The sequence below is a fragment of the Salvia splendens genome, chromosome 12, assembly GCF_004379255.2.
Source record: "Salvia splendens isolate huo1 chromosome 12, SspV2, whole genome shotgun sequence".
Taxonomy (NCBI): Eukaryota; Viridiplantae; Streptophyta; class Magnoliopsida; order Lamiales; family Lamiaceae; genus Salvia; species Salvia splendens.
Window position 1 is genome coordinate 10,511,258 of NC_056043.1, and position 13,349 is coordinate 10,524,606.

A 13,349-nucleotide genomic window follows, 5' to 3' on the forward strand; every position below is an offset into this window, starting at 1 on the left:
TGCTAGGTTCTGTATATATGTGTTGAACCCTTCCACTTAGACCAGGCATTGGTCTAAGTGTGAGAAGGGGTTATATGTCATAACATGTTTTGTGTTGTATGTTGTTCCTTCTCCCACTTAGCCCAATGCTTGGTCTAAGTGTGAGAAGTTTGTGTTTTGTTGAGTTCGTTTCATGTCGCCACTAACTGGCCTGCTTTCCACTTCATACGGATTGCTTGGGGACAAGCATAAATGAAGTGGGAGGGGGGACGCAGTTAATGCAGATAGTGTCTTGTACATATTCTGTTAGGTCTAGGAGTTTGTAGAAGTTTTTTTTTAGGTTTCGTGTTTGCATAACTGGTAAAATGAATAGCAAAAAGCCCCTTAGGGAGAGTAATTGAAGAGAAAATACATGCTAAATTGTGAATCCTTTTCTCTTAATAAATCAAAGTCAGTTGGATGAAGTGAGAACGATAGAGGATGCCTTAGATAACCCAGTTGTGCAGCCCTACTATAAGAGCGAGTTATAAGCCTATACACTTTGAGCTAACTTGTAAAAAGAATGGGCTACCACTTGATGCTTAGGGAGAAGAGTCTGACGGAAAAAAAAAGGGTTTCTGGAGGTATAAGCTGGACGAAGTCCAGGAAAAGGAGGTATAAGCTGGACGAAGTCCAGGGGAGGAGTTAAAATAATAAAACCGGAGGTATAAGCTGGACGAAGTCCAGGAAAAAAAAAAAAAAAAAAAAAATTTTAAGGGCAGGAAGCAGTAGTAACCAGACCCAGGAATAAAAAGGAGACGGTAGGAAGGAGAAACTCTCATAACCCGATGCATCAGTGGAGTAACTTTAACTTAAGAGCGATCCGATCCTAACATCCCTGGTGAGGAATGAGTGATCGAGTGAATCTAACAATTGGGAAGTCAGAAGGCTATCTTGACGAACTGACAACTCGACTAGATAGAAGAAGGGAAGGGGAGGAATCTGAGGCTGTAAACGCTTGGATTGACCTTAAACTTGTGGGGATGGCTGCTAGGAAAATACCAGTTTATGCGCTTATGTGTTTTCTTTTCTTTTGTGATTTTTATGTGTTTCGTGTTGTAGTTGTCTAGGTCTAGGAGTCTGTTTTGTTTGTAGAATAGTACTTGGGGGGGGCCGTGCATTGAAATTCGCCTTATTTCTTTTTCTTGTCTTTCATACTTGAGGACAAGCATGGTTTAAGTGTGAGCAGTTTGATAAGGCTAATTTCATGCATGGGTCTAGGGATTTAATTCGTGATTTTACTAGGACTAACGCACGTTTTAAGCCAGGTGTGTGAAGGAATTCGCCAGGTCCAGGAAAGAAGACCAAAAAAATCACAAGGTCGAGGAACTGGCGATTTAGTGAACGATTATGAAGAGAATTGCTCGACGGAGGAAGCTCCAGAGTTGAAGGGTAGAATAGAGATTTCTACGAAGACTCAAGGGCTATGTCCGCATCTATAAAAGGCAGAAGCATGCAAGCTGGAGGGATCTTCCCGGGGGAGACCTCACCACAGCCTGTTGCTTAGTTCACTTTCCCACACACACACTTGATACTAGTTTTGAGGAGATCTCAGTTCGCACGTCCGGGTTTCATCTTAGCTTCCGAAATGGTGTAACACCGCTCTTGTTAGGAGCGAAGAAACAATTTATTTTCCGCTTTCCGCATTTTGCTTACTCTGCCGAGCTTCGTTGTTCGAAGCTCGGTTCGCTGTTTTCACCGAATAGTTTCTGGTTTAAAAGCAAGTTTGATTTTCCGTTATGGCGATTGTGTTGATTTCTGGTTTGATCGTTTCGCTTATTGAGATTTTGGAGTTTTTAAATTGTCTGAGTTGGATGCGTTTCGCAGCTGTTTACTGAGTTATTGCAGGTTAATGGTCAGATCTGGGAGATTGGAGTTGGATTGTGGAAGAATTTTGGTTGGATTTGCTGGATTTGTTGGTTGTTGGGTTCGGATGTCTTGGATCCGGAGTGGATCAAGCATTCTGACGTGAATCTGAGTAGTTTCGATCTGATTTTCATGCTTAGTTTACGTGTTTTTCTTTCATTCCGTCTAGTGTACGCAGATCTGATGTGTTTCCGAGTTGCAGCAAGATAACGACGACCAAATCTCTATATTCTGTTCGAATCTCGCTTTTTGCTCTGTTTGTTCATCTGCAAGTTCAATTGGGTGGAGAAGATGCATTTTGCTGCGAGCTAGCGTCAGAGTTTGTTAATCTGCAGTTCTTTCCGTACTTGCCATTTTTTTGGAATTATGGTCCCCACTTTCAGTCATATTCTGTTTAGCTAGATTAGGTAGTTGTTTACACTGTCTAGGAAGTGGTTATGTTTCTTGTTGTCGAAGTCTGAATTTACAAGTTTAACATGTCCTAGGTCTAGCATTTAGAATTTCTGCCTAGGTCTAGAGTTAGTTTAAAATTCTCAACCCTTTTGTTGCGTGGCAGCAGCCATTTGTCTGTCCAAAGTCTCTGAGCACTACTTTGCGAGTCCATCTCTGTGGGATCGACCCCACTTCCCTATACTAATTCATAGTATTCGGGTTGAGGGATTTATATTTTTTGAAGGGGAGTCGATGTGTGTCCAACGACCAAGCACTTTATGTTCTCTTAAGTTCCTAGACCTTGTGCTCTAGTGGATTTAAGGAGCGTGGTGTCTTGACCAAGCGCTTGCAGTGATCTATTTCTGTGCACACGCGATAAAAGAAGAAAATCCTTGTTTCACCTTCGTAGCTAGAATGAACGATTTTAAATCAACAGTACTTACTTGGATTCTAAGTTCTTTTCGATATGTATTGAATAACCGTGAGTCCTTGTCTATTTGAACACCTTGGTTGACTCATGCTTTGCAAGTAGTGCCCATTATTTCTTTTCCCATATCGAGTCATGACTCACTTTCATTTCTTGAAAATTGGTGCTTACCTTTGTAACTTTGGACATCTTGATTATTAGTCTTCTTTGATTCATCTTTTGTAAGGACAATATTTTGACCTTATGAGCTTTCGTCATTGAACTTCATTCCTAAAGTTGTTTGCAGTTTTGACCTTCAGTGTGATCACATCTCCCATATATGTTTCTTCAAATGATGGAATATTATTCTCGGAACTTTTGTACTCCTTTTTATTTCTTAACTATGCATGTGCCAAGTTCTTTCTTGCGGAAGTGAAATTCTTTTTAGCTCAGTTTCACTACATATATTGTTTCATGCAATGATTTTTTCTTCTTGCAACACCAAGTTAAGGCTATCGTGTTCTCTTTTTCCTTAGCGTGTTTGATCTAGCTGATTCTCCTAAAAAGTTCACTTCACGTCGGTTGCAAACCTGTTAATCCATTGATGTGATTTCATTATTCAATAGGATGATGTCGTCGAACCATGATCAGTGCTACTTCATGACATTTGTCTATACTTCTAAACCCTCCCACAATTGATCATCTCGTGTCATGATATGTTTGAGCCATAATTCATTGATGCCGAAATTTTGCAAATTTGATTTGATAATTGAAATATCTTATTTGGCAGCCTACTATGGAATTTGAGACTTAATTCAGTTTCATCCTGTTTTCATGACCTATCTCATATTCTTTCGAACTCTCATCAGAAGTAAATTCTCAAACTCTATGGATTTTATTTGATACCGTTTAAACCTTAATTCCCAGAATGAACATGATAAGTTCAATGGAACTTAGACCCTGCTTTATTTTTTTTCTTCAAACCAATTTCTGCAAGTTGGTGATGAGATCTAAAAGAGTCGAGCTAGAAATGTTGTTCTTGCTTTCTTGATTAATTCTGCATCCTTTCTGATTAAGACACTTTCAGCACTTTTGCTATAATTTTGAAATCAGTTCATATCCAAGTAAGACTACTTGATCAATTTTCGAGTTCTTGGTACTAGACTTGGAGGAAAGGGTGAGGTTGAGCTGTTCGAATGCACACGGGGGAAAAAGTTTCTATAATCGGATATGCATAAAAGTGATACACCAACTAGAGGCAACGATATAACCACGAACACGAGGTGTTAAATTTTCTTTTTCAGCTTTTACATACCGCTAATAGCGAGTTGCTAAGGGATCGAACATTATGCTATACCTCTAGATATTGGATCTTGAGCAACAAAATGTGGTGAAAATGCGGGCGTGACGTCTCGCCGCGCTCAACAAGAGAGAAGGTAAAATGTTTTTAAATGAGAAATGTTTATGCAAATGATGTTGGACGTGATGATGAATGGAGTATGATTGATGAGAGTATGAGATGAGCAAATTTCGGGACAAAATTTCTGTTAGGTGGGTAGAATGTAACGCCCGTACTTTTTATGGAGGATGATGCGCATAAATCGAGGAACGGTCGAAGGAATTATATTTGGAACAACACCAAATATTATATTTTTTTTCGTTGGGCGTTTTTAATCGTTGTGAAGACAAGATAACGAAATTTAATAAAGTTCCCGTGAATTTTTTTTTAATGAACAAGGGAAATACGAAAAAAAAAATATATAAAAAGTATGAATTTATTTTGGCTTCTCCAAAATAAATTTGAAGCCAATTAAAAATGAAAAACTTGTTTTTCTAATCACCCTTTTATGCTGGGCTTGTATTTCTTTTTAGCCCATTAGAAAATAATTCTACATGCAAGCCCAAGCATGAATTTAATTAATTAAGCCCAAGTTTTTCTTTCTTTCTTTCTTCTTTCTTCTTCTTCTTTCTCCCCCATGACCGACGGTTTCCACCCCCTTCCCATGATGTCGACGGTTTTCTTTTTACCTCCCCACTTCCCCATCAATATCCACACCCCAAAAGCCACCCCCTCACTTTCACTTTGCAAAGAAAAAAAAAAGAGAAGAGAGGAGGAGAAGCCGAGAGAGGAAGCGAGAAGGGAAATTTTCACATCTTTGTCCATTCACCATCAAGTCCAACCATTTCTTTTTGGAGGTATACTCCCTTCTATATCTCAAAGCATGAGTTGTTATTAGCTTTGCATGCATATAGTTGATTTATCCTCCATAACCGAGCTAGGTAGAATTTAACGTAGAACCTTCCGAACGATCGCCGCGAGTAACCGGAACTTAGAAAGAACTTAGTTTTTGGTTAATAAAACGTGTTGCGGGCCTTTGTGAGGTGTTTTCGGGCGGTTTCGGAGTGGTTTCGGAGGAGGAGGAGTCGCCGCCGGCGACGGGCAGCGGCGGACAGCCGCGCTCGACGTTCCCGGTGCGGATGACGACTCCCGGTGGCGACGGCGGCAGCAGCAACGCGACGGGAGGCAGCAGCGGCCGGTGACCCCGGCTGGCGGCGACGCCGTGCGCAGCCCTCCGCGGCAGCAGCTTCTCGGCGAACCCAGCGACGGCAACCGGCTGAAAGCATCGACTCCTTGACGACGGGGCAGTAGCGGCGACGTCCCTCGCCGGAGAAAGGGCGACGGCGGCATGCCTTCGTCGTGGTGGCAGTCGGCGAGAGGGAAGAGTTGGCCGAGAAGGAGAAAGAAACGGCGAGAGAGAAAGAAGAAAGAAGGGAGGAGAGAGAGGGAAGAGAGAGGGAATTAATCTTTTGGGCCATGTGTTTTTAAAAAGTTTGGGCCTTGATTAATTAGGTTGTTGATGGGCCTTTTAATAAATTTTTTGGAAGTCAAATTAAATGTGGGCTCTTCTTTTAAATGATGGGTTTCTAATTAATTGTCTTGAGGAATAAAGTGGCTAAGAAATTTAATCTCGGCCGGTAACTAAAATTTAATCGGGGGAAATTATTTAATTAATTCCCGGAAGACTTTTTGAGGAATGAATAATTTACCTAAGTACGAAATGATACTTTTTCAACGGTAAATAATTACGAAAAGTTAAGCATGCGCTTGAATAAATTTTTAGAAATTATTCCGACGACATGGAAAATACGAGGAGCCAACGGAGGAAAAGAACGAGCGTAAGCGGCCGACCGGCGTCGCACGCGATGCCTTGGGCGGCCGCCGAATAACTGAAAATGCATGAAAACCGAGAAAACGAATTAAAGGATTTAATTAGAGTGCATGCATTCTAAAATGGTTTTTGTTACCGAGATTGATATGAATTTTATGTATTTTCCGAGAAGGTGGTTTGCACGCACGCTAAAAGTCAGAACGAGGAACTTTTTATGGAAATCCTAAGCTTTTGAGGTGGGCTTCATTACATAAACTCTTTTATTTGAGATGATATGTTTATGGTGAAATAAGGGTGGTTTTAAATAGTATGTCATGCCGTAACTTATGTTTTGAATTGCCTATCTGATTGTCTACTAGAATAATGTTCTACTAGACTTTGATGGTTAACGAATTCGGGTCTGACTAGGGAGTGAGTCCCTACTCGGACTAGTGCACTGATGGGGATCGTGAGCCGTCCTTTGTGGTCGACCGGTCCAGTGATCGAGTTTGTGGCCACATTCTCATTTCACATGATGGTTCAGATATGGTACATGAATGGGGATGATAATGATATTTGTCTGCAGACAACTTTTTATGGAATGGTTTTAGTGATTCTCGGCCTTTTAAAGTAAAACCCGAGTTTCACTCAATGATGGCTTGACATAACTTAAATGATGAATGTATTTTGGGCATGAGTTCACTGAGTGCATTAAAGTACTCAGCCCCTGCATATGTTTTCCCTATGTGCAGGTTGAGTGTGGACGGGGGACGGAGGATGTTGAGCATTGGACAGAGACAGTATTCAATAAATGATCCGGTTGCTATTGTGTCTTCATACATAGTAGTAGCTAACTCTCAAATGCTTCCGCTATGCTAAGTTTAGGAATTTCTTTGATTTCCTTTGAATGGTCAAACTATATCATTCACGTTATGTACCTTCGGGATTTGGAACCCTGTTGATAAATGAAATTTCGTATTTCGACCGATATGTCGTACTTCTTTGATTGTTTCCCTTTCTTCCCCGCTTCTTAATTCCCCCACTAGTCACGATTCCCCGTGTTTTCTATCCTTAGGAAGCGCGGGCGTGACAGAATGGTATCAGAGCAATTTTTCTTTCCGCTCTGGCCCGAGAGTCTTTTTCAGTCTTAGTCTAGACTCGTTTCGCTAGACTATGAGGTTGTGAATTGAAGGCTCAACATCCCGCTTCGCCACGCTCAACCAAGAAAGATGTATTATTTTTTTTTATGTGAAAATTTTTATGAGAAAGTTTGGAGAAAGAAAGACGAGAAAATTTTTGAGAAAGAAAAAGGAGAAAAGTTTTATAAGAAGGAAGAAGTAGAATCTTTCTGTGAGAGATTGATTTCGAGAAGAGTATTTGCTAATGTTGAGAAAAGAACGAGTTTTGATGAGGGACGATGGATTGTTTGTTTTTATATGAAAGATGAAAGTTGATGTTCAAGTATATATTGAGTTTTGATTCAAAACTTGTACTTCAAAGTTGAAAGTGAGATGTTGAAATATTTGAGAAAAGTGTGAGTTTTGAAGAAAATGGTTGTTTTGAAAGTAGATGTGAAATGTGAAAGCACTGGGTTCTGGGAAGCGAAATGTTGGGTATTATACTTGTTATTTGAGGTATGAATGACTTTAAATGTGATATTTGTTGATCTATGAGGTGGTGAAATGTGTTGTGAACTTAGAGTGCCTAAGACTAAGCTAGATGAAACGTGCGCGAACCATAGTTGTAAGTTGACAATTTATCCATCGCTTTCCCGAGCGATGAAAACCAACGAGAATCTGAAAGTGTGGGGTGAATCCCTAATGTGTCAAGGCACGACGAGGCAAGGAGAGCGAGAATGCGAATGGAGGTCGGTGGACCATGGAACTTTTGTTATTTCTTTGGAATGACGCGAAACGTTAGAGCAAGCTTAGTGTGTGAACCATTTTACTATTTTCTATCGTTTTTCGTGAACGATAAGGAAAAAAAATGCGAGGAAGATTTCAAGAAGATGAGGATAGAGAAGATGAAATGAAGCTTCAAACACGAAAAAGGTGCGAGACAAGAAGAACTGATGCTAAGTGATGTAGCTGTGCAACGACAAGAGATCATACTCGTGATGCAAATTAATATAACATTATCTCGCATAATTTTGCTAAAAGTAGCAACACGATGTAGACGACCTTTATTGGAGGCAGAGAAGCACACGGATGACGAAAATGTTTTAAGAGAATGGTTGTTATAATATGCAAGAATATTAAGAAGATATGGCCTTTGATTGACTACAATTATTTGGTTGTAATGACGTGATGAATGTCAACTTGGAATCCACGGTTTCTTAAAACGATGTTACCATGTTCGGCCTCAGAAAGACGAGCGAGGGAGTGTGACCTTCGTAGCTAGAATGAACGATTTTAAATCAACAGTACTTACTTGGATTCTAAGTTCTTTTCGATATGTATTGAATAACCGTGAGTCCTTGTCTATTTGAACACCTTGGTTGACTCATGCTTTGCAAGTAGTGCCCATTATTTCTTTTCCCATATCGAGTCATGACTCACTTTCATTTCTTGAAAATTGGTGCTTACCTTTGTAACTTTGGACATCTTGATTATTAGTCTTCTTTGATTCATCTTTTGTAAGGACAATATTTTGACCTTATGAGCTTTCGTCATTGAACTTCATTCCTAAAGTTGTTTGCAGTTTTGACCTTCAGTGTGATCACATCTCCCATATATGTTTCTTCAAATGATGGAATATTATTCTCGGAACTTTTGTACTCCTTTTTATTTCTTAACTATGCATGTGCCAAGTTCTTTCTTGCGGAAGTGAAATTCTTTTTATCTCAGTTTCACTACATATATTGTTTCATGCAATGATTTTTTCTTCTTGCAACACCAAGTTAAGGCTATCGTGTTCTCTTTTTCCTTAGCGTGTTTGATCTAGCTGATTCTCCTAAAAAGTTCACTTCACGTCGGTTGCAAACCTGTTAATCCATTGATGTGATTTCATTATTCAATAGGATGATGTCGTCGAACCATGATCAGTGCTACTTCATGACATTTGTCTATACTTCTAAACCCTCCCACAATTGATCATCTCGTGTCATGATATGTTTAAGCCATAATTCATTGATGCCGAAATTTTGCAAATTTGATTTGATAATTGAAATATCTTATTTGGCAGCCTACTATGGAATTTGAGACTTAATTCAGTTTCATCCTGTTTTCATGACCTATCTCATATTCTTTCGAACTCTCATCACAAGTAAATTCTCAAACTCTATGGATTTTATTTGATACCGTTTAAACCTTAATTCCCAGAATGAACATGATAAGTTCAATGGAACTTAGACCCTGCTTTATTTTTTTTCTTCAAACCAATTTCTGCAAGTTGGTGATGAGATCTAAAAGAGTCGAGCTAGAAATGTTGTTCTTGCTTTCTTGATTAATTCTGCATCCTTTCTGATTAAGACACTTTCAGCACTGTTGCTACAATTTTGAAATCAGTTCATATCCAAGTAAGACTACTTGATCAATTTTCGAGTTCTTGGTACTAGACTTGGAGGAAAGGGTGAGGTTGAGCTGTTCGAATGCACACGGGGGAAAAAGTTTCTATAATCGGATATGCATAAAAGTGATACACCAACTAGAGGCAACGATATAACCACGAACACGAGGTGTTAAATTTTCTTTTTCAGCTTTTACATACCGCTAATAGCGAGTTGCTAAGGGATCGAACATTATGCTATACCTCTAGATATTGGATCTTGAGCAACAAAATGTGGTGAAAATGCGGGCGTGACGTCTCGCCGCGCTCAACAAGAGAGAAGGTAAAATGTTTTTAAATGAGAAATGTTTATGCAAATGATGTTGGACGTGATGATGAATGGAGTATGATTGATGACAGTATGAGATGAGCAAATTTCGGGACGAAATTTCTGTTAAGGTGGGTAGAATGTAACGCCCGTACTTTTTATGGAGGATGACGCGCATAAATCGAGGAACGGTCGAAGGAATTATATTTGGAACAACACCAAATATTATATTTTTTTTCGTTGGGCGTTTTTAATCGTTGTGAAGACAAGATAACGAAATTTAATAAAGTTCCCGTGAATTTTTTTTTAATGAACAAGGGAAATACGAAAAAAAAAAATATATAAAAAGTATGAATTTATTTTGGCTTCTCCAAAATAAATTTGAAGCCAATTAAAAATGAAAAACTTGTTTTTCTAATCACCCTTTTATGCTGGGCTTGTATTTCTTTTTAGCCCATTAGAAAATAATTCTACATGCAAGCCCAAGCATGAATTTAATTAATTAAGCCCAAGTTTTTCTTTCTTTCTTTCTTCTTTCTTCTTCTTCTTCTTTCTCCCCCATGACCGACGGTTTCCACCCCCTTCCCATGATGTCGACGGTTTTCTTTTTACCTCCCCACTTCCCCATCAATATCCACACCCCAAAAGCCACCCCCTCACTTTCACTTTGCAAAGAAAAAAAAAAGAGAAGAGAGGAGGAGAAGCCGAGAGAGGAAGCGAGAAGGGAAATTTTCACATCTTTGTCCATTCACCATCAAGTCCAACCATTTCTTTTTGGAGGTATACTCCCTTCTATATCTCAAAGCATGAGTTGTTATTAGCTTTGCATGCATATAGTTGATTTATCCTCCATAACCGAGCTAGGTAGAATTTAACGTAGAACCTTCCGAACGATCGCCGCGAGTAACCGGAACTTAGAAAGAACTTAGTTTTTGGTTAATAAAACGTGTTGCGAGCCTTTGTGGGGTGTTTTCGGGCGGTTTCGGAGTGGTTTCGGAGGAGGAGGAGTCGCCGCCGGCGACGGGCAGCGGCGGACAGCCGCGCTCGACGTTCCCGGTGCGGATGACGGCTCCCGGTGGCGACGGCGGCAGCAGCAACGCGACGGGAGGCAGCAGCGGCCGGTGACCCCGGCTGGCGGCGACGCCGTGCGCAGCCCTCCGCGGCAGCAGCTTCTCGGCGAACCCAGCGACGGCAACCGGCTGAAAGCATCGACTCCTTGACGACGGGGCAGTAGCGGCGACGTCCCTCGCCGGAGAAAGGGCGACGGCGGCATGCCTTCGTCGTGGTGGCAGTCGGCGAGAGGGAAGAGTTGGCCGAGAAGGAGAAAGAAACGGCGAGAGAGAAAGAAGAAAGAAGGGAGGAGAGAGAGGGAAGAGAGAGGGAATTAATCTTTTGGGCCATGTGTTTTTAAAAAGTTTGGGCCTTGATTAATTAGGTTGTTGATGGGCCTTTTAATAAATTTTTTGGAAGTCAAATTAAATGTGGGCTCTTCTTTTAAATGATGGGTTTCTAATTAATTGTCTTGAGGAATAAAGTGGCTAAGAAATTTAATCTCGGCCGGTAACTAAAATTTAATCGGGGGAAATTATTTAATTAATTCCCGGAAGACTTTTTGAGGAATGAATAATTTACCTAAGTACGAAATGATACTTTTTCAACGGTAAATAATTACGAAAAGTTAAGCATGCGCTTGAATAAATTTTTAGAAATTATTCCGACGACATGGAAAATACGAGGAGCCAACGGAGGAAAAGAACGAGCGTAAGCGGCCGACCGGCGTCGCACGCGATGCCTTGGGCGGCCGCCGAATAACTGAAAATGCATGAAAACCGAGAAAACGAATTAAAGGATTTAATTAGAGTGCATGCATTCTAAAATGGTTTTTGTTACCGAGATTGATATGAATTTTATGTATTTTCCGAGAAGGTGGTTTGCACGCACGCTAAAAGTCAGAACGAGGAACTTTTTACGGAAATCCTAAGCTTTTGAGGTGGGCTTCATTACATAAACTCTTTTATTTGAGATGATATGTTTATGGTGAAATAAGGGTGGTTTTAAATAGTATGTCATGCCGTAACTTATGTTTTGAATTGCCTATCTGATTGTCTACTAGAATAATGTTCTACTAGACTTTGATGGTTAACGAATTCGGGTCTGACTAGGGAGTGAGTCCCTACTCGGACTAGTGCACTGATGGGGATCGTGAGCCGTCCTTTGTGGTCGACCGGTCCAGTGATCGAGTTTGTGGCCACATTCTCATTTCACATGATGGTTCAGATATGGTACATGAATGGGGATGATAATGATATTTGTCTGCAGACAACTTTTTATGGAATGGTTTTAGTGATTCTCGGCCTTTTAAAGTAAAACCCGAGTTTCACTCAATGATGGCTTGACATAACTTAAATGATGAATGTATTTTGGGCATGAGTTCACTGAGTGCATTAAAGTACTCAGCCCCTGCATATGTTTTCCCTATGTGCAGGTTGAGTGTGGACGGGGGACGGAGGATGTTGAGCATTGGACAGAGACAGTATTCAATAAATGATCCGGTTGCTATTGTGTCTTCATACATAGTAGTAGCTAACTCTCAAATGCTTCCGCTATGCTAAGTTTAGGAATTTCTTTGATTTCCTTTGAATGGTCAAACTATATCATTCACGTTATGTACCTTCGGGATTTGGAACCCTGTTGATAAATGAAATTTCGTATTTCGACCGATATGTCGTACTTCTTTGATTGTTTCCCTTTCTTCCCCGCTTCTTAATTCCCCCACTAGTCACGATTCCCCGTGTTTTCTATCCTTAGGAAGCGCGGGCGTGACAATAAGTTTATGGAAAGGTGATTGTGTTGTCGTTGGCAAGGGTGATTGAGTATACGTGAGCTCGAGGAACGAGAGTTGCATAAGTTGGAATTGTGTTGTTAAGCAATCGAGGTGGGCTTTCTTTTCAAACCTCTTTATTTTCCAAAAATATTACGTGGTGTTATAAGGGTGGTTTAACTGTTATGTCATGTCATGTTTTTGTTTGTGAGATTGTTTCCTGATGCCTAGTTCGTCTGAGCTTGCTCCGTTAGGCTATAGGGCTGTGTTGTGAAACGAATTCGGGTCTGAGTAGGGCCGCAAACCCTATCAGGCTGTGTACACTGGTGGGATCGTGAGTCGTCCTTGCTAGCCGGCCGGTCTCGTGGGCGAATAGTGTGGCCACACTTTCGTCGCACTGTGATATGATGATTGTGATTGATGGAATGATGTGAAAAGTGGGGAGATAAATTGTCTAGACAGACTTGAAATGTTTTTGTGTTCTCGTGATATTTCTTACTACATATAAAACTCGAGATCACTGGTATGGATGACATAACTAATATAAAATGTTTTCGGCATGAGCCCATTGAGTACAACAAGTACTCAGCCATGCATATTATTTTTCTTATGTGCAGGTTGAGTGGGATGTTGCGGAGGATGTTGAGTTGGCCTTAGGATGCGTTTGTCTTCATACATAGGCGTTATCCTTGACTCTCTTTAAACCTTATTTCCGCTGCTATATTTTTTTTTGAACTATGTTTACTACTTTAATCTTTTCCGTACTATGTCTGAGTATGTTTTGGTTGTGTCAGGCTTGAAACGAGTATTTACAATGTTACTTGAAAATGATGTCTCCCGCTC